Source organism: Bombina bombina, chromosome 7 (genome assembly GCF_027579735.1).
Source record: "Bombina bombina isolate aBomBom1 chromosome 7, aBomBom1.pri, whole genome shotgun sequence".
Taxonomy (NCBI): Eukaryota; Metazoa; Chordata; class Amphibia; order Anura; family Bombinatoridae; genus Bombina; species Bombina bombina.
This window is the reverse complement of record NC_069505.1, coordinates 269,487,521-269,515,020: the sequence shown is the minus strand read 5'-3', so window position 1 is coordinate 269,515,020 and position 27,500 is coordinate 269,487,521. Positions and strand designations below refer to the sequence as shown.

General features: G+C 39.9%; 1 protein-coding gene across 1 annotated transcript in view; it reads left to right on the top strand.

Moving 5' to 3' along the window:
- The window catches only part of CACNA1D (calcium voltage-gated channel subunit alpha1 D), a 764,995-nt gene that overhangs the window by 121,470 nt on the left and 616,025 nt on the right, over positions 1-27,500 (top strand). The window lies entirely within an intron of this gene.

The window sequence follows — 27,500 nt, the reverse complement described above, 5'->3', positions numbered from 1 at the left end:
ATTTCTTTTTAAATAAGGGAAAAAATAACACCTAGAGTTTTTGGTACTCCCAGCAATATATTTAAGACATTTATCTCTTCTACTACGGTCAATAAGGGACAGATATAATTTAGCCCCTATAATCAAGCAATAACAGTGTAGCATGTTGCAGGGCCAGGGTCCTGAAGTCTACAAAATCTATTCCAGCTTCTCTAAGGGCATGAAAGTACACTGAAAAGCTGTTTTTGTCTGTGCCTAATTAAACCTTTTATTTTAAGTCTAACGTCCCTTTAAGCACTACTGTTCCATATATTATATCTGTTAACATTGTGATTGAAGCTGTTAAAGATCACAGGGAATACATATTAGGAAGAAAGAGCCATGTGACACTAATTATCATTGCACACAAGTTTGGTTTTTGGCACTTTACGGATGCATAATGAAATGTTTGTACAAATAGGTGGGCGTATGGTGTAATCCAATTAAAGCTGAGAGCTCTTCAGACTGTGTATTTCCATATATTACAGTTTCAGGCACATGGCTTTGATAATTTTTGTATTTTTAGGGCATTGAAAAGTTATGATGTATTTTTTGTTGTTGTTGCTGTCGTTGTCACTTTTCTACAGGGGAAGTAGAATAAATAATAATAATCATCGTGCTTCAAACCCTTCCCGTTAATAAAACATAAGGTAGTCAAGATAAAAGCACAGAGGTGAAATAAAAATATCATGCTGTTAAAAAGAGACGCTTGTTCACAATGATCAAGCTCTGGAATTTGAAATGTACCATATAATTATTTTGTGAAGCTTAAATATGCCCTGGCAAAACACTCATTAGGTTTTGTAAGTGCACCAGTCTGTATAAAGGCTCAGTAAGGATGTTGCTTTATGTTCTTAAGTTTTCAATGAAATATATGGTGTGAAAACATGTGTGTGTGTATATGTATACATATATATATATATATATATGTGTGTGTACAAAAAACACAATGGGGGATCCAGCACAGATAAGGAAAAGTTCATCAAAACTCTGTTTGTATGGGGTGCCCATATGTCAGAGGCTCCTGAAAGCATGATTAAGAGTCAGACTCAAAACGTTGCTGTTTTGCTGCTTTGTCTTCATGTCACTGTAATAAAGATTGTACCTTGATGTATTAGTGGTGCTGACGTCTCCTCTTTGGATTTATATATATATATATATATATATATATATATATATATATATATATATATATACATACAGTCGTATGCAAAAGTTTAGGCACCCCTGACAATTTACATGATTTTCATTTATAAATAATTGGGTGTTTGCATCAGCAATTTCATTTTTATCTATCAAATAACTGAAGGACACAGTAATATTTCAGTAGTGAAATGAGGTTTATTGGATTAACAGAAAATGTGCAATATGCATCAAAACGAAATTAGACAGGTGCATAAATTTGGGCACCCCAACAGAAATGTTGCATAAATATTTAGTAGAGTCTCCTTTAGCAGAAATAACAGCCTCTAGATGCTTCCTATAGCCTGTTATGAGTGTCTGGATTCTGGATGAAGGTATTTTGGATCATTCCTCCTTGCAAAACATCTCCAGTTCATTTAGGTTGCCGAGCATGGACAGCCCGCTTCAAATCACCTCATAGATTTTCAATGATATTCAGGTTTGGGGACTGGGATAACCATTCCAGAACATTGTACTTGTTCCTTTGCATAAATGCCAGAGTAGATTTTGAGCAGTGTTTTGGGTCGTTGTCTTGTTGAAATATCCAGCCCGGTGTATCTTCAAATTTGTGTCTGATTCCTCAACATTATTCTCAAGTATCTGCTGATATTGTGTGGAATCCATGCGACCCTCAACTTTAACAAGATTCCCAGTACCGGCACTGGCCACAGAGCCCCACAGCATGATAGAACATCCACCAAATTTTACTGTGGATAGCAAGTGTTTGTCTTGGAACGCTGTGTTCTTTTGTCGCCATGCATAATGCCCCTTGTTATGACCAAATAACTCAATCTTTGTTTCATCAGTCCACAGCACCTTCTTCCAAAATGAAGCTGGCTTGTCCAAATGTTCGTTTGCATACCTCAATATACTCTGTTTGTGGTGTGGCATCACTCTCCCATACAGCTTTTCCATGTGCAAAGTGCGCTGAGTTGTTGAACTATGCACAGTGACACTATCTGCAGCAAGATGATGTTGTAGGTCTTTGGAGGTGGTCTGTGGGCTGTTTTTGACCATTCTCACCATCCTTTGCCTTTGCCTCTCCAATATTTTACTTGGCCTGCCACTTCTGGCCTTAACAAAAACTGTGCCTGTGGTCTTACATTTCCTCACTATGTTCCTCACAGTGGACACTGACAGCTTAAATCTCTGCGATAGCTTTTTGTAGCCTTCCCCTAAACCATAATGTTGAACAATCTTTGTTTTCAGGTTATTTGAGAGTTGTTTTGAGGCCCCCATGTTGCCACTCTTCAGAGGAGAGTCAAATAGAACAACAACTTGCAATTGGCCACCTTAAATACCTTTTCTCATGATTGGATGCACCTGTCTATGAAGTTCAAGGCTTAATGGGTTCACCAAACCAATTGTGTGTTCCAATTAATCAGTGCTAGGTGGTTACAGGTATTCAAATCAACAAAATGACAAGGGTGCCCAAATGTATGCACCTGTCTAATTTTGTTTGGATGCATATTGCACATTTTATGTTAATCCAATAAACCTAATTTCACTACTGAAATATTACTGTGTCCTTCAGTTATTTGATAGATCAAAATGAAATTGCTGATCCAAACACCCAATTATTTAAAAATGAAAATCATGGAAATTGTCAGGGGTGCCTAAACTTTTGCACATGACTATGACTATGTACATGTGTGTGTATATGTATATATATATATGTGTATATATATATATATTCCAGTAGCTGGCAGTTCCGGTTCCATAAGCTACGAAATGCAGAAGAAGGGAGCCGCTCACAGCCTTCAGCTCTTTTTGGAGCCACATATCTGCTTGTAAAAGTGCAAGCAACTAATTCCAAATCTTAGTGTGTTGCACTTTCACGCAAATAAATTTGGCTTAAGAAAGAGCAGAAGGCCGCAAATGGCCACCTTCTTCCAAATGCCCAATTCCAGGTCATCTTCACTGATGAGTAAAAAATTTCAGCTTTGCCCAGCACCTGGTCATCTAATGATTAGATGGAGACCTGGAAAGGCCTACAAGTCACAATGTCTCACACCCACTGAGAAATTTGGTGGAAGATCTGTGATGATCTGGGTGTGGTTCATCAGGGCTGGAATAAGGCAGATGTATCTTAGTGAAGAATGCATGAATCAAGCCACGTACAAGATTATCCTGAAAGAAAACTTGCTTTACTTGCCTTTAACTATGTTTAACCCTATTTGCATGGATTAAACAGTGAGACCCGAATTACAAGTTGTGCGGTATAGCCATTGCTTACATACTGCGCAAAATGGGGCCGTACCACTATTTCCATAGCGCCTCCATTATAAGTCACCATAAAATGTTCTTTTGATGTGTGGTATGGTGCGTTAAGCTGCATACTGCACAAAAAAACAAGTTCCGACTTTAAACAGATCAAATCAGCCAATAGGATGTAAGCAGCTCTCATACTATTGGCTGATTTTGAATTTTTTAGCCAAATTAAATGCAAGGGTACCCCAATATAAAAGGCATATCTTGCATTCAATCTTCAGTGTGCGGCGGACAATCGCATGAAGAGGACCTCCATATCACTGATGACTGCTGCCGCCGCCGAGGGCCACCGATCCGAATCCACACATCAGAAGACCTCTCCGCACCACCGGCAAAAAGAATGAAGATGGTCCCACAATGGATGAATATGGATCCGTCTTGATGAAGACTTTTTGCCCTCTGGAAGAAGATGGATCGCAGGACTTATAATGGTGAGTACCTATTTTGGGGTTAGTGTTAGTTTTTTGGGAGGGGGGTTTGATTTTTTATATTAGGACTTTTTTTATTTTTATGGTCAGTAGAAGAGCTGATTGCCATTTTAAGGGCAATGCCCATACAAATGCCCCTTTAGTGGCAATGGGTAGATTGGTTTTTATTTTAGTTAGGTGTTTTTTATTTTTTGGGGGTTTGATGGGTGGGGGGTTGTAATTTTAGGCGGGACTGTATTTTTTTCAGGGCAAAAGAGCTTTTAAACTTAGGGCAATGCCCTAAAAAAGGCCCTTTTAAGGGATATTGGAAGTTTATTGTTAGATTAGTGTTTTTCATTTTGGGTGGCTTTTTGTTAAGGGGGTATTAGATTAGGAATAACTTGTTTTATTTTAGATAATTTCATTTGTTTTCTGTAATGTTAGGTTTTTTAATTTTTTGTAATCTTAGCTATTTTTTTGCAATGTTAGTTTTTTTTCTGTAATGTTAGTTTTTTTCTGTAATGTTAGGGTTATTATTTTGTGTAATTTTAGATTTTTATTATTTTCTGTAATGTTAGTTTTTTTTTGTAGTTTAAGCTTAGGCTTTATTTTTTTCACAGGTAAGTTTTTATTTATTTTAAAATGTCAGAAAACCTAAAAAATAATGTTATATAATTCTGCACATAGTGCAGAATTATATAACATTATATTAGTGCTAGTTTTTTATTACATAATATTTCCAGTGATTTTTTTTTATTGCAAAAGAGGGTTTTCCCGACCCGCCCTCTGTGCTCTACTGAGTGGGTTTTATTTTCCCTGAGAGTGCATCGGGCCAGCTGTCTAGTCACAGCCCGGTCCGACCGCGCCATTGCATTCAATGCAGCTCGCTCCTGGTGTCAGATAGAGCAGGAGCAAGCTGCATTGAATGTAATGGTGCGGTCGGGCCGGGCTGTGACTAGACAGCTGGCCCGATGTGCTCTGAGGGAAAACCAGACCCGCTCAGAGCACAGAGGGCGGGTCTAGAAAACCCTATTATGTAATAAAAAAATCACCGGATATATTATGTAATAAAAAACTAGCACTAATATAATGTTATATAATTCTGCACTATGTGCAGAATTATATAACATTATTTTTTAGGTTTACTGGCCCTTTAAGGTAGTAAGTATATTGTAGCTTTAATTTAAAGTTAGGGGTGTTTGGTTTAGGTGTTGATAGGTTTATTTTAGTAGTCGTGATGTGGGTGGACGGCGGTTTAGGGGTTAATAGGTTTATTTTAGTAGTTGTGATATGGCAGTTTAAGGGTTAACAGCTTTATTTATCTGTTGCGATGCTGGGGGATGGCAGTTTAGGGGTTAATAGTGTAGTTTATGAGTGTTAGTGTACTTTGTAACATATTTTTTATGGGTTTTGTGAAACTTTTTTGTTTTGCAAAATCCATAACTACTGGTCTTTGTATGCGGAATGGATTGTTGTGGTTTAGGCCATAACGATTGTGGTAAAGCCATACCGTGTGACTTGTAATACCGAGTAGCTAACCATTCTGCACTCAAAGGCCATTTTTTAAGCGGTAAAGCCATACCGCACAACTTGTTATCCGGGCCAGAGTTAGTTACATAGAAGCAATAGTGCAATAATAAAATGTTCTAAAATATTAAGACATTTTTTCCCTTTTATGTCCCTTTAAGGTAAAATATATGAAAATATATTACGGTTAAATGTTTATTTGGAGATTGTTTTGTTATATGGCATGTGGTTTATTCTGGTACTCATATCTATACCACATACAAGTTCTCAGACTTGTAAGAACATTTTCTTTCCTACATTATAGTGTCCATTGACTAGACGGAGATCATAGGATATTTTTTCGTACATTTGAGAACTGAACTATGGAAAACATGCATAATTACTCATCAAGTAAATTGTAATCAGAGAATCCAAAAATAGCTTCATTACTTTACGCTTGTGTGTTAAAGATTTCACTGTGTTAATGAAGAATAATAAAAAAAAGTTTCTGTTTGACAATGTGAATTAAAGGGACATTGTACACTAGATTTTTCTTTGCATAAATGTTTTGTAGATACTCCATTTATTTAGCTCATCTGGGGGTGTTTTTGTAACAATGTATAGTTTTGCTTATTTTTTAATAACATTTAATAACGTGCTGATTTTCAGACACCTAACCAAGCCCCAAAGTATCAGATGTAGACCCAGGTCTACAGATTTGTGCTGCTATTGTTTGTGTAATGGGTCTTTTCATATGCAGGGGAGGGGGGAGTGTCTGCCCTTCTTGCTTTCCCAGCCCCTTTCATTGAGTGTTCCAGCCTAACCTCATCAACTGTGTTAAACTGGGTGCTTCAAAGTACGCTTTTTAAAGGTTTTATACTGGATTTTTAGATCTGTATCTGTGCATATTCTTCTATGTAGTAGTGTCTATTACATGCACTTATATGAATATTGGTGTACACTTTCCCTATAAAGCTCTTTAAAGCTCTTCTCCCTGATAATGGTGGTTTTGCTATTTGTTGTTTTTTTACGAGTTCTGTGTTCTCAATGGAACAGAATTGTTCACATTGCATTGCAGGGAGTCTGGAATGTGGAATTTTGTGTTGTTTTTTCCCCCAGCATCCTTGGTTTCATCTAAATGGCTATGTAAACCAATAATAGCTTACACTTAACACAAATATTATTCAGAAACTAGAGTTGTTATGTTTAATTCTTAACAGTGCTATTCCTAAGTAAGGGGCCATGTCGTCTTTGCAAGTAAAAGCTATGCAAGAGTAAAACTGAGCTGATTTTCTGAATGTAGGAGCCATAAGCGGTTGTTCTTTCTGAATCATGAAATAAAAAAATTTGGGTTTTCTGTCCATTTAATAGTAATCATTACAATATGTATTATTCATCACTTTAAAGCAGTTTTTCCCAAATTCAGTCCTCAGGACCCTTGCCCAGCCCAGATTTTCATATATATCTTAACTAGAGCACAGGTGAAATACTAATCTGAAGGGTCAGAGCAGGTTAGTAACCATGGTTACTGATCAGCTGATTATTTCACCTGTGCTCTAGTTAAGATATAATGAAAATCTGGGCTGGGTAAGGGTTCTGAGGACTGGGTTTGGGAAACACTGCTTAAAAGTGATTCATTACTCCTGGGATTCAACTCCTGGCCACTAGGAGGAATCAAAGCTCCCCAAAGTTCCAAGACCTCTCTGTTATTCAAGTCTTTGGGGCATATTTATCAAGCTCCATAACCTGTCCGCCTGCTCTGAGGCGGCGGCGGACAGAAATGAACCTGATCGAATACGATCGGGTTTATTGACACCCCTTGCTAGCGGCCGATTGGCCACAAATCTGCAGGGAGCGGCATTGCACAAGCAGTTCACCAGAAATGCTGGTGGAATGATAAATGCTGACAGCGTATGCTGTCAGCATTTATCGATGTGCAGCGGACATGATCCCCAATATCGGATCATGTCCGCTCGCACAATAATAAATAGGCCCCTACATCTTTTCCTCTCAGGAGGAAGGTGAAGAATTGAAGTTCTCCAGATTCTTCATTGAGAGGGGTCCTCAGACCTATTTGAGTCCCATTTTTCCCCTTAGAGATCTGCTACTGAGAGACAGAGGGGAGATTGGAGTATGGGGCAGGGACAGAATTGCTCCTGGCGAGGAGTTGGGCACAAGCCTGTCACAGGTGCCCTTAGCACATCTTGTTGGGTCATTGATATACTCCTCACATAGATCCTCTGCTGTAAGCAGTCATTTCAGCAGTGCTTTCTTGTGTTATTTATCAAGAAAATTGCTAAACTTCATGACATTAAGAGATTTGTCCAGGCTTTTGTCAGACTAAACTACTTTCTTATTATTGTATCCTTAAAGGGACACTGAACCCAAATTTTTTCTTTCGTTATTCAGATAGAGCATGCAATTTTAAGCAACTTTCTAATTTACTCCTATTATCAATTTTTCTTCTTTCTCTTGGTATCTTTATTTGAAATGCAAGAATGTAAGTTTAGATGCCAGCCCATTTTTGGTGAACAACCTGGGTTGTTCTTGCTGATTGGTGGATAAATGAATCCACCAATAAACAAGTGCTGTCCAGAGTACTGATAAGATTATGTGTATAGGAAGTGATATTGGCGCTAACAAAATATTCAAAATGCCAAGATCTAAAAAACTACTCCTCCCCAGTTTTTAAATTAACATAAAAAGATATATAAAAGCAAAAAAGGGATCTGGCGCTATAAAATAGCTTGAATATAAACTACATGAATTGCATAAAAGTCAAATGTTAAAATGTGCGTTTAAATGCTACTTCATATATTAATGATAGAAAATACTAAACAATCTGATAATAACCAGTGGTCTATTCAATGTTTAGTTAGAACCAAAGATGATTTATTCTGAACATATACTAAAATTGGTGTGTTAAAAACCAATCAAAATTCATTTTAGAAGGTATTTCCTTCATTTTGAATCAGAACTATTTCTCTTTTAATGGAAAGTTTTACTTACAGACTACAGGTACAGCCATGGGCATGAGGTTTGCTCCAAGTTATGCAAATTTGTTCATGGGAGAATGGGAAAGAGACTTCATTCAAAACCATGAACTTGGCGCAAACCTCGTGCTATATAGAAGATATATTGACGATATCTTAATGGTATGGAGTGGAGAACAAACTGACCTAGATAATGTCTTAATAGATATGAATAGGAACACTGTAGGTTTGAAATTTACCAACACAATAAATCAAGAAAAAAATCATCTTTCTAGATCTAGAAATTGAAATAATAAATGACACACTAAGCACAAGAACACACTTTAAAACGGTAGCTGCAAACAACCTAATTCATTCAGAGAGTTGTCATTTAAAAAGATGGAAAGAAAATGTTCCTAAGAGTAAATGTGTGAGGTTACGTAGAAATTGTTCTAAAGTAGAGGACTACATGAAACAAGCAGATATTCTTGAACGTACATTTTTAGAGAAAGGTTATGATAAGGACCTAGTTACAAAAGCCAAAAATGAAATAGTGTTAATAGACAGGAAAGAATTACTAAAATATAAGGAGAAAAAAACATACAATCAAAATGGAACAGATATGATTAATGTGTCATTAATTACAAATTACAACAAAGATTTTAGGATCCTAAAAAGGATAATGAATAAACACTGGCACCTAGTACAAAATGATCCAGTTATTGGGAATAAGATAACACCATACCCTAATATAATCTATAGAAAGGGAAAACACCTTAAAACAATACTAGCACCAAGTGAGTTTAAAACTGATAAAACTGTCGGTAGACAATTAGATCTTTCTGGAAACGAGATAAATAGTTTCTATTCCTGTTTTGGATGTAAATCATGTCAATATAGCTCCAAAATAAAAAAAATATAAATCTAAACAAACAGGGAAGACTTATGATATCAATGAAACCATCAGATGTCAAGATAAAGGTGTAATTTACATGATACAATGTTCCTGTAATAAGCAATATATAGGGGAAACAACGAGAACGTTAAGGGAGAGATTCAGATAACATCTCTGGATCATTGAAAAAGGGAAGAAAATCACATATTTATATCAACATTTCAGGGATAAACACAACAACAAAATAACAGATTTCTCCAACATTGGTGTGTCCGGTCCACGGCGTCATCCTTACTTGTGGGATATTCTCTTCCCCAACAGGAAATGGCAAAGAGTCCCAGCAAAGCTGGTCACATGATCCCTCCTAGGCTCCGCCCACCCCAGTCATTCTCTTTGCCGTTGCACAGGCAACATCTCCACGGAGATGGTTAAGAGTTTTTTTGGTGTTTAAATGTAGTTTTTATTCTTCTATCAAGTGTTTGTTATTTTAAAATAGTGCTGGTATGTACTATTTACTCTGAAACAGAAAAGGATGAAGATTTCTGTTTGTAAGAGGAAGATGATTTTAGCAGACAGTAACTAAAATCGATTGCTGTTTCCACACAGGACTGTTGAGATGAAGTAACTTCAGTTGGGGGAAACAGTTAGCAGACTTTTCTGCTTAAGGTATGACTAGCCATATTTCTAACAAGACCTGGTAATGCTGGAAGGCTGTCATTTCCCCTCATGGGGACCGGTAAGCCATTTTCTTAGTCAAACATAAAAGAATAAAGGGCTTAAAAAAGGGCTTAAAAACTGGTAGACATTTTTATGGGCTAAAACGATTGCTTTATTGGGGCATATTATGCAGATTCTAGCTAATAATTGGCATTATAATCTTGGGGAACGTTTAAAAAATGGCAGGCACTGTGTTGGACACCTTTTTTAGTCTGGGGGCCTTTCTAGTTATAGACTGAGCCTCATTTTCGCGCCATTACTGCGCAGTTGTTTTTGGAGAGCAAGGCATGCAGATGCATGTGTGAGGATCTAAGAATCACTAAAAAAGCTTCTAGAAGGCGTCATTTGGTATCGTATTCCCCTCTGGGCTTGGTTGGGTCTCAGTAAAGCATATAGCTGGGACTGTATAGGGGTCAAATTTAAAAACGGCTCCGGTTCCGTTATTTTAAGGGTTAAAGCTCTGAAATTTGGTGTGCAATACTTTTAATGCTTTAAGACACTGTGGTGAAATTTTGGTAATTTTTGAACAATTCCTTCATACTTTTTCACATATTCAGTAATAAAGTGTTTTCAGTTTGAAATTTAAAGAGACAGTAACGGTTTTATTTTAAAACGTTTTTTGTGCTTTGTTGACAAGTTTAAGCCTGTTTAACATGTCTGTACCATCAGATAAGCTATGTTCTATATGTATGAAAGCCAATGTGTCTCCCCATTTAAATTTATGTGATAATTGTGCCATAGTGTCCAAACAAAGTAAGGACAGTAATGCCACAGATAATGATATTGCCCAAGATGATTCCTCAAATGAGGGGAGTAAACATGATACTACATCATCCCCTACTGTGTCTACACCAGTTTTGCCCACACAGGAGGCCCCTAGTACATCTAGTGCGCCAATACTTATTACCATGCAACAATTAACGGCTGTAATGGATAACTCCATAGCAAATCTTTTATCCAAAATGCCTACTTATCAGAGAAAGCGTGATTGCTCTGTTTTAAACACTGAAGAGCAAGAGGGCACTGATGATAACTGTTCTGACATAACCTCACACCAATCTCAAGGGGCCATGAGGGAGGTTTTGTCTGATGGAGAAATCTCAGATTCAGAAAAAATTTCTCATCAAGCTGAACCTGATGTTGTGACATTTAAATTTAAATTAGAACATCTCCGCGCACTGCTTAAGGAGGTGTTATCTACTCTGGATGATTGTGACAATTTGGTCATTCCAGAGAAATTATGTAAGATGGACAAGTTCCTAGAGGTTCCGGTGCCCCCCGACGCTTTTCGTATACCCAAGCGGGTGGCGGACATAGTAAATAAAGAGTGGGAAAAGCCCGGCATACCTTTTGTCCCCCCCCCTATATTTAAGAAATTATTTCCTATAGTCGACCCCAGAAAGGACTTATGGCAGACAGTCCCCAAGGTCGAGGGGGCGGTTTCTACTCTAAACAAACGCACTACTATTCCTATCGAAGATAGTTGTGCTTTCAAAGATCCTATGGATAAAAAATTAGAGGGTTTGCTTAAAAAGATTTTTGTACAGCAAGGTTACCTTCTACAACCAATTTCATGCATTGTTCCTGTCACTACGGCAGCGTGTTTCTGGTTCGAGGAACTAGAAAAGTCGCTCAGTAGAGAATCTTCGTATGAGGAGGTTATGGACAGAGTTCAAGCACTTAAATTGGCTAACTCTTTTGTTTTAGATGCCGCTTTGCAATTAGCTAGATTAGCGGCGAAAAATTCAGGGTTTGCTATCGTGGCGCGCAGAGCGCTTTGGCTAAAGTCTTGGTCAGCGGATGTGTCTTCCAAGACAAAATTGCTTAACATTCCTTTCAAAGGTAAAACATTATTTGGACCAGATTTGAAAGAGATTATTTCAGACATCACTGGGGGAAAGGGCCACGCCCTCCCACAGGATAGGTCTTTTAAGGCTAAAAATAAGCCTAATTTTCGTCCCTTTCGCAGAAACGGACCAGCCTCTAATTCTGCACCCTCTAAGCAAGAGGGTAATACTTCACAACCCAAACCAGCCTGGAAACCAATGCAAGGCTGGAACAAGGGTAAGCAGGCCAAGAAGCCTACCACTGCTACCAAAACAGCATGAAGGGATAGCCCCCGATCCGGGACCGGATCTAGTGGGGGGCAGACTCTCTCTCTTTGCTCAGGATTGGGCAAGAGATGTTCAGGATCCTTGGGCGCTAGAAATAGTTTCTCAAGGTTATCTCCTGGAATTCAAGGAACTACCCCCAAGGGGAAGGTTCCACAGGTCTCACTTATCCTCAAACCAAATAAAGAGACAGGCATTCTTACATTGTGTAGAAGACCTGTTAAAGATGGGAGTGATACATCCAGTTCCAATAAGAGAACAAGGAATGGGATTTTATTCCAATCTGTTCATAGTTCCCAAAAAAGAGGGAACATTCAGACCAATTTTGGATCTGAAGATCCTAAACAAATTTCTCAGGGTACCATCGTTCAAAATGGAAACTATTCGAACGATCCTACCTACCATCCAGGAAAGTCAATTTATGACTACCGTGGATTTAAAGGATGCGTACCTACATATTCCTATCCACAAGGAACATCATCAGTTCCTAAGGTTCGCTTTTCTGGACAAGCATTACCAGTTTGTGGCACTTCCATTCGGATTAGCCACTGCTCCAAGGATTTTCACAAAGGTACTAGGGTCCCTTCTAGCGGTTCTAAGACCAAGGGGCATTGCAGTAGTACCTTACTTGGACGACATCCTGATTCAAGCGTCGTCCCTGTCAAAAGCAAAGGCTCATACGGACATCGTCCTAGCCTTTCTCAGATCTCACGGATGGAAGGTGAACAAAGAAAAAAGTTCTCTGTCCCCGTCAACAAGAGTTCCCTTCTTGGGAACAATAATAGATTCCTTAGAAATGAGGATTTTTCTGACAGAGGTCAGAAAATCAAAACTTCTAAGCTCTTGTCAAGTACTTCATTCTGTTCCTCGTCCTTCCATAGCGCAGTGCATGGAAGTAATAGGATTGATGGTTGCAACAATGGACATAGTTCCTTTTGCACGAATTAATCTAAGACCATTACAACTGTGCATGCTCAGACAGTGGAATGGGGATTATACAGACTTGTCTCTGATGATTCAAGTAGATCAAAAGACCAGAGATTCACTCCGTTGGTGGCTGACCCTGGACAATCTGTCACAGGGAATGAGCTTCCGCAGACCAGAGTGGATCATTGTCACGACCGACGCCAGTCTAGTGGGCTGGGGCGCGGTCTGGGAATCCCTGAAAGCTCAGGGTCTATGGTCTCGGGAAGAGTCTCTTCTCCCGATAAACATTCTGGAACTGAGAGCGATACTCAATGCTCTCAGAGCTTGGCCTCAACTAGCAAAGGCCAAATTCATAAGGTTTCAATCAGACAACATGACGACCGTTGCATATATCAATCATCAGGGGGGAACAAGGAGTTCCCTGGCGATGAAAGAAGTGACCAAGATAATTCAATGGGCGGAGGATCACTCCTGCCACTTGTCTGCGATCCACATCCCAGGAGTGGAAAATTGGGAAGCGGATTTTCTGAGTCGTCAGACATTCCATCCGGGGGAGTGGGAACTCCATCCGGAAATCTTTGCCCAAATAACTCAATTATGGGGCATTCCAGACATGGATCTGATGGCGTCTCGTCAGAACTTCAAGGTTCCTTGCTACGGGTCCAGATCCAGGGATCCCAAGGCGACTCTAGTAGATGCACTAGTAGCACCTTGGACCTTCAACCTAGCTTATGTATTCCCACCGTTTCCTCTCATTCCCAGGCTGGTAGCCAGGATCAATCAGGAGAGGGCCTCGGTGATCTTGATAGCTCCTGCGTGGCCACGCAGGACTTGGTATGCAGACCTGGTGAATATGTCATCGGCTCCACCATGGAAGCTACCTTTGAGACAGGACCTTCTTGTTCAGGGTCCATTCGAACATCCGAATCTGGTTTCCCTCCAACTGACGGCTTGGAGATTGAACGCTTGATTTTATCAAAGCGTGGGTTTTCAGATTCTGTAATAGATACTCTGATTCAGGCTAGAAAGCCTGTAACTAGAAAAATTTACCATAAAATATGGAAAAAATATATCTGTTGGTGTGAATCCAAAGGATTCCCATGGAACAAGATAAAAATTCCTAAGATTCTATCCTTTCTACAAGAAGGATTGGAGAAAGGATTATCTGCAAGTTCTCTAAAGGGACAGATCTCTGCTTTATCTGTTTTACTTCACAAAAGACTGGCAGCCGTGCCAGATGTTGAAGCATTTGTTCAGGCTCTGGTTAGGATCAAGCCTGTTTACAGACCTTTGACTCCTCCCTGGAGTCTAAATCTAGTTCTTTCAGTTCTTCAAGGGGTTCCGTTTGAACCTTTACATTCCATAGATATTAAGTTACTATCTTGGAAAGTTTTGTTTTTAGTTGCAATTTCTTCTGCTAGAAGAGTTTCAGAGTTATCTGCTCTGCAGTGTTCTCCGCCCTATCTGGTGTTCCATGCAGATAAGGTGGTTTTGCGTACTAAGCCTGGTTTTCTTCCGAAAGTTGTTTCTAACAAAAATATTAACCAGGAGATAGTTGTACCTTCTTTGTGTCCGAATCCAGTTTCAAAGAAGGAACGTTTGTTACACAATTTGGACGTAGTCCGTGCTCTAAAATTCTATTTAGAGGCCACTAAAGATTTCAGACAAACTTCTTCCTTGTTTGTTGTTTATTCTGGTAAAAGGAGAGGTCAAAAAGCGACTTCTACCTCTCTTTCCTTTTGGCTTAAAAGCATTATCCGATTGGCTTATGAGACTGCCGGACGGCAGCCTCCTGAAAGAATCACAGCTCACTCCACTAGGGCTGTGGCTTCCACATGGGCCTTCAAGAACGAGGCTTCTATTGACCAGATATGTAAGGCAGGGACTTGGTCTTCACTGCACACTTTTGCCAAATTTTACAAATTTGATACTTTTGCTTCTTCGGAGGCTATTTTTGGGAGAAAGGTTTTGCAAGCTGTGGTTCCTTCCGTTTAGGTGACCTGATTTGCTCCCTCCCTTCATCCGTGTCCTAAAGCTTTGGTATTGGTTCCCACAAGTAAGGATGACGCCGTGGACCGGACACACCAATGTTGGAGAAAACAGAATTTATGCTTACCTGATAAATTACTTTCTCCAACGGTGTGTCCGGTCCACGGCCCGCCCTGGTTTTTTAATCAGGTCTGATGAATTATTTTCTCTAACTACAGTCACCACGGTATCATATGGTTTCTCCTATATATATTTCCTCCTGTCCGTCGGTCGAATGACTGGGGTGGGCGGAGCCTAGGAGGGATCATGTGACCAGCTTTGCTGGGACTCTTTGCCATTTCCTGTTGGGGAAGAGAATATCCCACAAGTAAGGATGACGCCGTGGACCGGACACACCGTTGGAGAAAGTAATTTATCAGGTAAGCATAAATTCTGTTTTTACATTTTGGGGAATAAAAAAAGTAACACCTAATTGGAGGGGCGGTAGTTTAGAAGTGGAGCTACTTAGAATAGAATCAGAAACCATATATTCACTACAAACCCTTCAACCACAGGGACTCAACTCAGAATTGGAAATCTCATTTTTTTTTGTTAAAATATGTTGAATATGGTGTTTACTGGTAATAGAATCTCCCCAGCTATGACATATAACCACTTCGGATCATGAGGTTTTTTATTAATTCTATCTATCACTTTAAACATTGAATCTAATAGTAACTTGTATTTATTTCTTTTGCATGATGTACAGAGTCCACGGATTCATCCTAACTTGTGGGATATTGTCCTTCCTGACAGGAAGTAGCAAAGAGAGCACCACAGCAGAGCTGTCTATATAGCTCCCCCCTTAACTCCACCCCCCAGTCATTCTCTTTGCTGGCTCTCAGCAGGAAAAGTAAAGAGAAGAGGTGTTAAACTGTTAGTTTTATTTTATCTTCAATCAAGTGTTTGTTATTTTTAAATGGTACTGGTGTGTATTATTTACTCTCAGGCAGGACATACATGAAGATTTCTGCCTGGAGGATGATGATCTTAGCATTTGTAACTAAGGTCCACTGCTGTTCCCACAGAAGCTGAGGAGTAAAGGAAAACTTCAGTGTGACGAACAGTTTCTTGCTATACAGCAATGAGATATGTTCAGTCATATTTTCTGCTGAGACTGTGTTAACTCAGAAAGGCTGACAGTATCCCCATTAGGGGAAGGGTAAGCAGTAATCCTAGTGTTATCAGAGGTTTTTACTAGCTTGCATAAAGGGTTAATTTTTTGTGGGCACTCAGTTTGTTATGTGAATTTGGGACAAACATTTTTGTGTCTGGGAGTAACATTTTCTGTTTTATGGGACATTTGCTTGAGGGTTCTTTGGGGGTTGTTTATAACCCACATGGCTTTCAGGCAGGCTTTGTTAGTTTTGTGTAGGCCCCAGCAACATCGAGTGAGGTGGGCGCGGCCTACATTTACAAGCAGCAAGCAACTTCTCCTGAGGTCCTGAGAGTCTTCTGAGGGACTAATTGAATCTTTAAACCCCATATTATCACTTCCTAAGGGCAGGTAGGGCCCCAGCAGAGCTGTGGCAAGGTGCTTTAGGGTTTTTTAACCGGTTTTAGACATATTTCAATCCATTTTGTTCATTTGTGGGTTTATTGCTTATTAACTTGTGGTGCAATCCTTCTAAAGCTTAGTGGGTACACTGTTAAAATTTCAGAAAAATTGAAGCAATTTTAACCTGTTTTGCAGTTTGTGTATGCCTTTTTTTATCTTAAAGGCACAGTACCGTTTTTGCAAATTGTGTTTTTTTCATTAAATATAGTGTTTTCCAAGCTTGCTTGCTTTATTACTAGTCTGTTAAACATGTCTGACACTGAGGAAACTCATTGTTCAATTTGTTTAGAAGGCATTGTGGAACCCCCTCTTAGAATGTGTCCCACTTGTACTGATATGTCTATAAATTGCAAACAGCATATTTTGACTTATAAAAGTTTGGCATTAGATGATTCTCAGACAGAAGGAAATCAGGTTTTGCTATCTGGTTCTCCCCAAGTGTCACAACCAGTAACGCCCACACAAGCGACGCCAAGTACTTCTAGTGCATCTAATTCTTTCACCTTGCAAGATATGGCTTCAGTTATGAATACTACCCTCACAGAGGTTTTATCTAAGCTGCCAGGGTTGCAAGGGAAGTGCAGTAGCTCTGGGTTAAGAACAAATGCTGAGCCTTCTGACGCTTTAGTAGCCGTTTCCGATATTCCCTAACAATGTTCTGAAGTAGGGATGAGGGATTTGCTGTCTGAGGGAGAAATTTCTGATTCAGGCAAGATGTTTTCTCAGACAGATTCAGATATGACGGCATTTAAATTTAAGCTAGAGCACCTCCGCTTATTGCTCAGGGAGGTTTTAGCTACTCTGGATGATTGTGACCCTATTGTAGTTCCAGAGAAATTGTGTAAAATGGACAAATATTTAGAGGTTCCTGTTTACACTGATGTGTTTCCCGTCCCTAAGAGGATTTCGGACATTGTTACTAAGGAGTGGGATAAACCAGGTATTCCGTTCTCTCCCCCTCCTGTTTTTAAGAAAATGTTTCCCATTTCTGACACCATAAAGGACTCATGGCAGACGGTCCCTAAGGTGGAGGGAGCTATTTCTACCCTGGCTAAGCGTACAACTATGCCTATTGAAGACAGTTGTGCTTTCATTGATCCTATGTATAAAAAATAAGAGGGTCTCCTAAAGAAAATTTTTGTTCATCAAGGTTTTCTTCTTCAACCTATAGCATGCATTGTTCCTGTAACCACTGCAGCTGCCTTTTGGTTTGAGGCTCTAGAAGAGGCTCTTCAGATGGAGATCCCACTAGATGATATTTTGGACAGAATTAAGGCTCTTAAGTTGGCTAATTCTTTTATTACAGACGCCGCTTTTCATCTTGCTAAATTAGCGGCTAAGAATTCAGGTTTTGCCATTTTAGAGTGTAATGGAACTTTGCTCAATCCAAGCCAACCTGGAGACCTAATCAGGCTTGGAACAAGGGTAAACAGGCCAAAAAGCCTGCTGCTGTCACTAAGTCAGCATGAAGTAGTAGCCCCCGATCCGGGACCGGATCTAGTAGGGGGCAGACTCTCTCTCTTTGCTCAGGCCTGGGCAAGAGACATTCAGGATTCCTGGGCAGTAGAAATTGTAACCCAGGGATAGATTTCAAGGATTCCCCTCCAAGGGGGAGGTTCCATCTTTCTCAATTGTCTGTAAACCCGGCAAAAAGAGAGGCGTTCTTACGCTGTGTAGAAGACCTTTTTACCATGGGAGTGATCTGCCCAGTTCCAAAAGCAGAACAGGGGCGGGGGTTCTACTCCAATCTGTTTATAGTTCCCAAAAAGAAGGGAATCTTCAGACCAATTCTGGATCTCAAGATCCTAAACCAATTCCTAGGAGTTCCATCTTTCAAGATGGAGACCATTCGGACTTTCTTACCATTGATCCAGGAGGGTCAATATATGATCACCGTGGACTTAAAGGATGCGTATCTGCACATTCTTATTCACAAAGATCATCACCAGTTCCTCAGGTTCGCCTTTCTGGACAAGCATTATCAGTTTGTGGCTCTTCCTTTCGGGTTGGCCACGGCGCCGCAAATCTTCACGAAGGTTCTAGGGTCGTCCTTTCTGGCAGTTCTAAGGCCACGGGGCATAGCAGTGGCGCCTTATCTAGACGACATTCTAATTCAAGCGTCGTCCTTCCAACTAGCCAAGTCTCACACGGACTTAGTGTTGGCCTTTCTAAGGTCTCACGGGTGGAAAGTGAATGTAAAAAAAGAGTTCTCTTTCCCCCCTCACAAGAGTTTCATTTCTAGGGACTCTGATAGACTCGGTGGACATGAAAATATTTCTGACGAAGGTCAGGAAATCAAAGATTTTGTCCACCTGCCGAGCTCTTCATTCCATTCCTCGGCCGTCAGTGGCTCAGTGTATGGAGGTAATCCGACTAATGGTAGCGGCAATGGACATAGTTCCGTTTGCTCGCTTGCATCTCAGACCACTGCAACTATGCATGCTCAATCAGTGGAATGGGGATTATGTGGCTTTATCTCCTCAGATAAATCTGGATCAAGAGACCAGAGACTCTCTTCTTTGGTGGTTGTCACAGGATCATCTGTCCCAGGGAATGTGTTTCCACAGGCCAGAATGGGTTATAGTGATGACAGACGCCAGTCTTCTGGGCTGGGGTGCAGTCTGGAATTCCCTGAAAGCTCAGGGTTTGTGGACTCGGGAGGAGGCTCTCCTACCGATAAATATTCTGGAATTAAGAGCGATATTCAATGCTCTCCAGGCATCAGTCGGACAACATCACGACTGTGGCTTATATCAATGATCAGGGCAGAACAAAGAGTTCCTTAGCGATGATAGAGATCTCAAGGATAATCCAATGGGCAGAGGCTCACTCTTGCCATCTGTCAGCGATCTATATCCCAGGTGTAGAGAACTGAGAGGCAGATTTTCTAATTCGTCAGACTTTTCATCCGGGGGAGTGGGAACTCCATCCGGAGGTGTTTGCTCAGCTGGTTTGGCTATGGGGCACACCAGAGTTGGATCTGATGGCATCTCGTCAGAACGCCAAACTTCCTCGTTACGGCTCCAGATCAAGGGATCCTCAGGCTGTACTGATAGATGCTCTAGCAGTACACTGGTCGTTCAACCTGGCTTATGTGTTTCCACCTTTCCCTCTTCTTCCACGTCTGATTGCCAGAATCAAACAGGAGAGAGCATTGGTGATTTTGATAGCGCCTGCATGGCCACGCAGGACTTGTATGCAGACCTGGTGGACATGTCATCCCTTCCACCATGGTCTCTGCCATTGAGACAGGACCTTCTGATTCAAGGTCCATTCAAGCATCCAAATCTAATTTCTCTGCAACTGACTGCTTGGTGATTGAACGCTTGATTCTATCAAAGCGGGGTTTCTCTGAGTCAGTCATAAATACCTTGATTCAGGCTCGAAAGCCTGTTACCAGGAAAATTTATCATAAGATATGGTGTAAATATCTTTTTTGGTGCAAATCCAAAGGCTTCTCCTGGAGTAAAATCAGGATTCCTAGGATTTTGTCTTTTCTCCAAGAGGCATTGGAGAAAGGATTATCAGCTAGTTCCCTAAAGGGACAGATATCTGCTCTGTCTATTTTGTTGCACAAGCGTCTGGCAGATGTTCCAGATGTTCAGGCTTTTTGTCAGGCTTTAGTTAAAATTAAGCCTGCGTTTAAACCTATTGCTCTGCCATGGAGTCTAAATTTAGTTCTTAGAGTTCTTCAGGGGGTTCCGTTTGAGCCCATGCATTCTATAGATATTAAGCTTTTATCTTGGAAAGTTTTGTTCCTAGTTGCTATCTCTTCAGCTCGAAGAGTTTCTGAACTATCTGCATTACAATGTGACTCTCCTTATCTTGTGTTCCATGCTGATAAGGTGGTTTTGCGTACCAAGCCTGGGTTCCTACCTAAAGTTGTTACTAACAGCAATATCAATCAAGAAATTGTTGTTCCTTCTCTGTGTCCTAATCCTTCTTGTAAGAAGGAACGTCTGTTGCACAACTTGGACGTGGTTCGTGCTTTGAAATTTTATTTGCAGGCAACCAAAGATTTTCATCAAACATCTTCTTTGTTTGTTGTCTATTCTGGAAAGCGTAGGGGTCAAAAGGCTACGGCGACTTCTCTTTCCTTTTGGCTGAAAAGAATCATCCGTTTGGCTTATGAGACTGCTGGACAGCAGCCTCCTAAAAGGATTACAGCTCATTCTACTAGAGCGGTAGGGCTTTTAAAAATGATGCTTCTGTTGAACAGATTTGTAAGTCGCTTCATACCTTATCAAAATTTTATAAATTTGATACTTTTGCTTCTTCTGAGGCTATTTTTGGGAGAAAGGTTTTGCAAGCAGTGGTGCCTTCCGTTTAGGTTCCTGTCTTGTCCCTCCCTTCATCCGTGTCCTAAAGCTTTGGTATTGGTATCCCACAAGTTAGGATAAATCCGTGGACTCGATACATCATGCAAAAGAAAACAAAATTTATGCTTACCTGACAAATTTCTTTCTTTTGCGATGTACCGAGTCCACGGCCCGCCCTGTCTATTCAAGACAGATAGTATTTTTTTATGTAAACTTCAGTCACCTCTGCACCTTATAGTTTCTCCTTTTCTTCCTTCGCCTTCGGTCGAATGACTGGGGGGTGGCGTTAAGGGGGGAGCTATATAGACAGCTCTGCTGTGGTGCTCTCTTTGCTACTTCCTGTCAGGAAAGACAATATCCCACAAGTTAGGATGAATCCGTGGACTCAGTACATCGCAAAAGAAAGAAATTTATCAGGTAAGCAAAAATTTTGTTTTTCTACACCATAGGATATAGTGTGTATTATATAATCTTTATACCAAAAATATAACATGAATGAACATAAATACAAGGTTTCTATTTTAGTAATGATTTTCAAAGATTTGTTAAAGTATTTAGGCTCTGTAATAGATGTAGCTGTGTACTTCAAATTGGAGGTAGTTCTTATATATTGTGGACAATCTGATATACCACCTTAAGACTTTATCAATGTGGCATTGCTCAATACCACCTTTAAACAAAGGGATGTGCTAAATATGCAGGATCCAATTGAAATCAGGAATACCCAACCAATGGAAGAGAAGTAATGGCTTTAAAACGATCTAATTAAGAACTTTGGAGTATCTTGACAAAGCCCATGCAGGGTGAAACGCGTAGATATACTCCAGTATCAGAAGCAAAGATAGGAGGATTCATTACAGCTTGATTCAGAGGATATAAAAAGACCCCAGGATCCCCCCAGCTCAACTCCAGCCCCTTGTGTGGACTCTCTAGTTTCGACGGCTTAGGAGAAAAGCCAAGACAAGGTCCAGGGAGTACTGAGCAGAAATTAAGAACTTTGGAACAGAGGGCACTTTCTGCAATTTTTCTCCTTTGGGTACTGATCCCAGACATTGAACGAAGAAGCAAGAAACCCAAAACCTACATTGTGATATAAGGCTGTGTTATACACAAAGAATCCACATTCACTATTAGAGATGCACAAAGGTTAACCGAGTTCCTTTGCTACGAAACGGACTGTTTATTCACTACGTAACCTCTAGCACCGGATTGACCCAGACATTCACCTATTAGAAGAGAGGTGTGTTACGCTACAACGAATAGGATTGGAGGTGTGTCACCCGGAGTTATCCACAAAAAATCTCCAGCCGTTGGGTGTTTCATGCTACAGCTAATGAAAACTTTGAGGATGGTTTGTTTTTAAACCCCACGTTTGAGGAGTAACGTACCCTTTACACACCCATAACTGTTACTGATTAGCGGTCTAAGTGACCCACTAGCGCTAATATTCTGTGGTTATTTACACTTATAGGGAGATTTCCCTATGTTGCATAATTTATGTTAGATCTCTTATGTCATATTTCTTATGTGTTAAACATTTTATAGTAATATTGCTATTTCTGAGGTTTTAGATTTACCATGCGGTTTTTAACACACCAATTTTAATATATGTTCAGAATAAATCATCTTTGGTTCTAACTAAACATTGAATATACCGCTGTCCAGAGTACTGAACCAAAAATAGCTTAGATGCCTTCTTTTTCAAATAAAGATAGCAAGAGAACAACGAAAAAATTATAATAGGAGTCAATTAGAAAGTTGCTTAAAATTGCATGCTCTATCTGAATCCGAAAGAAAATATTTGGGTTCAGTGTCCCTTTAATTTGGTTCTAAGAGTTTTGCAGGTCTCTCATTTTGAGCCTATACACAGTTTTTACATTCAGTTTCTGTCTTAGAAGATCTTGTTGCTTTTACCATTTTTTCTGCCATAAGAGTTTCTGAATCTATCTTGAGCGCCACTTTATCTTGTTTTTCAACAAGATAAGGTAGTTTTAAGGACAAAATTTGACTTTTTTTCCAAGGGTGTTCTCTTCTGATAACATCAATAAGGAAATTGTAATTCCTTCTCTGTGTCCTAATCCACAAAATTCTAAAGAAACACTACTACAGAATTTAGATGTAGTGAAATAAATAAATCTACTTACAGGCTACAAATGATTTTAAACAATCCTCTAAATTAAGTATTCATTTCTCAGGTCCACGCAAAGGCCACAGCCATTAATTTAGCTTCTAAGCTAGGGTGACCATATTGCCGCTTTAAAAAGGGACACATATAAAAAATACATATGTCAGGGTTCTTATATAAAACTTGAATTTAAACAGCCCTGACATATGTATTTTCCGTATGTACCCTTTTTAAAGTGGCAATATGGTCACCCTATTCTAAGCTAAAACATTTGATTCTCAAGGTTTACTTAGAGGCGGGTAAGTCTCCCCCACAATGCATTGCAGCCCATACAACTAAATCAGTTTCCACTTCCTTGGCTTTCAAAAATGAGGCTTCTATTGAACAAATTTGCAAGGCAGCAACAAGGTCTTCCTTACATACCTTTGCTCAGTTCTATCACTTTGCTGTTTTTAGTTCTTTTGAAGTGTACCCTTTGATCCCTTTGTTTTATTGTACTCCGCCTTTGTTTATAGCGCTGCAGAATCTGTTGGCGCTCTACAAATAACCGATAATAATAAGTGTATTATTTTTTAGAAAAGTCCTCCAGGTAGCAGTGACTGAAAATCTAGATGCTTCCCTTCCATTAAAGGGACAGTCTAGTATAAATTAAATTTTCATTATTCAGATAGGACTTTTAATTTTAATCAACTTTCCAATTTACTTTTATCATCAAATTTGCTTTTTTCTCTTGGTAGTCTTAGTTTAAACTAAGAGGGCTGCCTCTGATCACAGCTTTTTAAATCTCTTTTCAACACAGAGTACACGTGGGCCATATAGATAACACTGTGTTCAGGCACAGGGGGTTATTTAAGATTTAGCACAAAACAATGCTAAATTTAAGACAATAGATAATAAACAGTCACAGTCATGTGATCAGGGGGCTGGAAGAAGGTTCCTAGATACAAGGTAATCACAGAGGTATATAATATAACTGTGTTGGTTATGAAAAACTGGGGAATGGGTAATAAAGGGATTATCTATCTTTTAAAACAATAACAATTCTATGGTAGACTGTCCCTTTAAATTGATCTTATCCTGACCAAATTAGGCGTGGACTCCACAGCTTGGGTATTAGTTCTCAGGGGTAATAGTTTGTGGGCTCTCACCACCTTCTGAAAGAAAACTAAATTTATATTTACCTAATAAATTCATTTCTTTCATAGTGGTAAACATCCACGAGACTCAACCATTAATTTATTTTTCTGGTAGCATTTCTAGCTTGCACCTCAATTTCACTTATTTGTCCTACCTATCTTTTCTACTTCTTCGTGCTTGGCTATACCTAAGACTGACATTCCAGTGAGATGGGACGGATTAAGTGCTCTTGGAGTTTCGGGAATCTTTGCCTCCTCCTAGTGGCCAGGTGTTGAATGCTTGGAGTGATGTCTGGTGGACTCTCACCACCATTAAATAAATGAATTTATCAGGTAAGCATACATTTTGTTTTTTAACTTTATGTGTGCAGTGTCAATTACTTCCTGTCACAACCCTTCAAAGAGGCTAGGGCAGGGGTGTCCAAACTTTTTTGGTAGAGTGCCAGATTGGATGAAGTGAACATGTGCGAGGGCCGACCATTTTTCCTGACATTCTTTGAACCATTTTAACCCCTTAACGACCGAGGACGTGCAGGGTACGTCCTCAAAAAAAAGGCAGTTAATGCCTGAGAACGTACCCTGCACGTCCTCGGTGTGGAAAGCAGCTGGAAGCGATCCTGCTCGCTTCCAGCTGCTTTCCGGTTATTGCAGTGATGCCTCGATATGGAGGCATCCTGCAATAACCTTTTGAAGCCATCCGATGCAGAGAGAGCCACTCTGTGGCCCTCTCTGCACCGGAGATCGGTGGCTTCCTTCGTTGGTGGGTGGGAGCAGTACCGGGAGGCGGGTGGCGGCCATCGATGGCCCTGGAGATGTGGAGGGGGGCGGGATCGTGGGCGGGGATGCCCAGGGGCGCGCACGGGCGCGCGCGTGCACGGGAGGGCGGGCGCGTGCACGGGGAGGGAGCGGGTGGGAACCGCTACACTACAGAAAAAGGCAATCAGTTCAAAAAATGTATAAAAAAAAAAATACGATCAATGAGATAGTGGGGGTTTGTGGTGGGGGGGGGTGTTTGGGGAAGCTACACTACAGAAAAAAAATACATAAGAAAGAAAAATAACACTAAGAAAGAAAAAAAAAAAGCCCTTTTTTGTGCAAGCTGGGTACTGGCAGACAGCTGCCAGTACCCAAGATGGCCCCCAATAAGGCAGATAGGGAAGGGTTACAGAGCTGTTTTGGGGGGGGATCAGGGAGGTTGGAGGCTAAGGGGGGTCCTACACAGCAGAAGAATTATTTTTTTATTTTTTAAAAAAACCTAAACCCCCAAAAAGCTTTTATTTTAGTACTGGCAGACTTTCTGCCAGTACTTAAGATGGCGGGGACAATTGTGGGGTGGGGGAGGGAAGGGAGCTGTTTGGGAGGGATCAGGGGGTCTGATGTGTCAGGTGGGAGGCTGATCTCTACACTAAAGCTAAAATTAACCCTGCAAGCTCCCTACAAACTTCCTAATTAACCCCTTCACTGCTAGCCATAATACACGTGTGATGCGCAGCAGCATTTTGCGGCCTTCTAATTACCAGAAAGCAACGCCAAAGTCATATATATCTGCTATTTCTGAACAAAGGGGATCCCAGAGAAGCATTTACAACCATTTGTGCCATAATTGCACAAGCTGTTTGTAAATGATTTCAGTGAGAAACCTAAAATTGTGAAAAATTTAACGTTTTTTTTTTATTTGATCGCATTTGGCGGTGAAATGGTGGCATGAAATATACCAAAATGGGCCTAGATCAATACTTTGGGTTGTCTACTACACTACACTAAAGCTAACATTAACCATACAAGCTCCCTACAAGCTCCCTAATTAACCCCTGCACTGCTGGGCATAATACACGTGTGGTGCGCAGCGGCATTTAGCGGCCTACTAATTACCAAAAAGCAATGCCAAAGCCATATATGTCTGCTATTTCTGAACAAAGGGGATCCCAGAGAAGCATTTACAACCATTTGTGCCATAATTGCACAAGCTGTTTGTAAATAATTTCAGTGAGAAACCGAAAGTTTGTGAAAAAATTTGTGAAAAAGTGAACGATTTTTTGTATTTGATCGCATTTGGCGGTGAAATGGTGGCATGAAATATACCAAAATTGGCCTAGATCAATACTTTGGGATGTCTTCTAAAAAAAAATATATACATGTCCATTGATATTCAGGGATTCCTGAAAGATATTAGTGTTCCAATGTAACTAGCGCTAATTTTGAAAAAAAGTAGTTTGGAAATAGCAAAATGCTACTTGTATTTATGGCCCTATAGCTTTCAAAAAAAGCAAAGAACATGTAAATATTAGGTATTTCTAAACTCAGGACAAAATTTAGAAACTATTTAGCATGTTTTCTTTTTGGTGGTTGTAGATGTGTAACAGATTTTGGGGGTCAAAGTTAAAAAAAGTGTGTTTTTTTCCATTTTTTCCTCATATTTTATAAAATTTTTTATAGTAAATTATAAGATATGATGAAAATAATGATATTTTTAGAAAGTTAATTTAATGGCGAGAAAAACGGTATATAATATGTGTGGGTACAGTAAATGAGTAAGAGGGAAATTACAGCTAAACACAAACACCGCAAAAATGTAAAAATAGCCTTGGTCCCAAACGGACAGAAAATGGAAAAGTGCTGTGGTCATTAAGGGGTTAAAATAAATGCAAATGAACTATTTTATGCAAAGTTTATTGAAACTTGTGTCCTTGTGCCCTTGTGGCATTTTCATTTGACTCACGGGCTTCTGTAAAAAATCGCTGTTGTGACATTAAAACAGCTTCAAGTTGCTTCAATTTTTCACTAGGTCATGCCCTGTTAGCTTGTCATAATTTAGGCTATGTCTCGACTGGTAGTGTCTCTTAACATTGAATTCCTTATAAACAGCCACAGTCTCTTGGCATATCAGACAAACACAGTGATTCTGTATTTCAGTGAAAAAATATTCCACTTTCCACCTGTCCTGGAAGCGGCGTCCCTCACTGTCAACTTTTCTTTTCTTATTTATAGTTGCCGTTATTAAAATTGGATACAGTCCAGTATTATTTATAACTATGTGCATGTAAAATATCTCTTATGTATGCAACCCTGTGAATACTACTCTCCTCAGAGTCCCACTAATGCGGTTAATGTTCATAACGTTTCTCCCAAGAAAAAGTTGTATCATCTGTTATGCTGTGCCTTTTACGTTTTTACATTGGATGACATAAATTGAACTTTTTATACCTTGAAATAATCTCTCATTGCTTATTCCTGTGAGACGTTTTGGTGCTTTTATTAAAATTGGCCAGATTCCTGAGATCTCGCGAGATTTGGGCTTTCCCCTTCTCTTCCTGTGCCGGCTGACGAC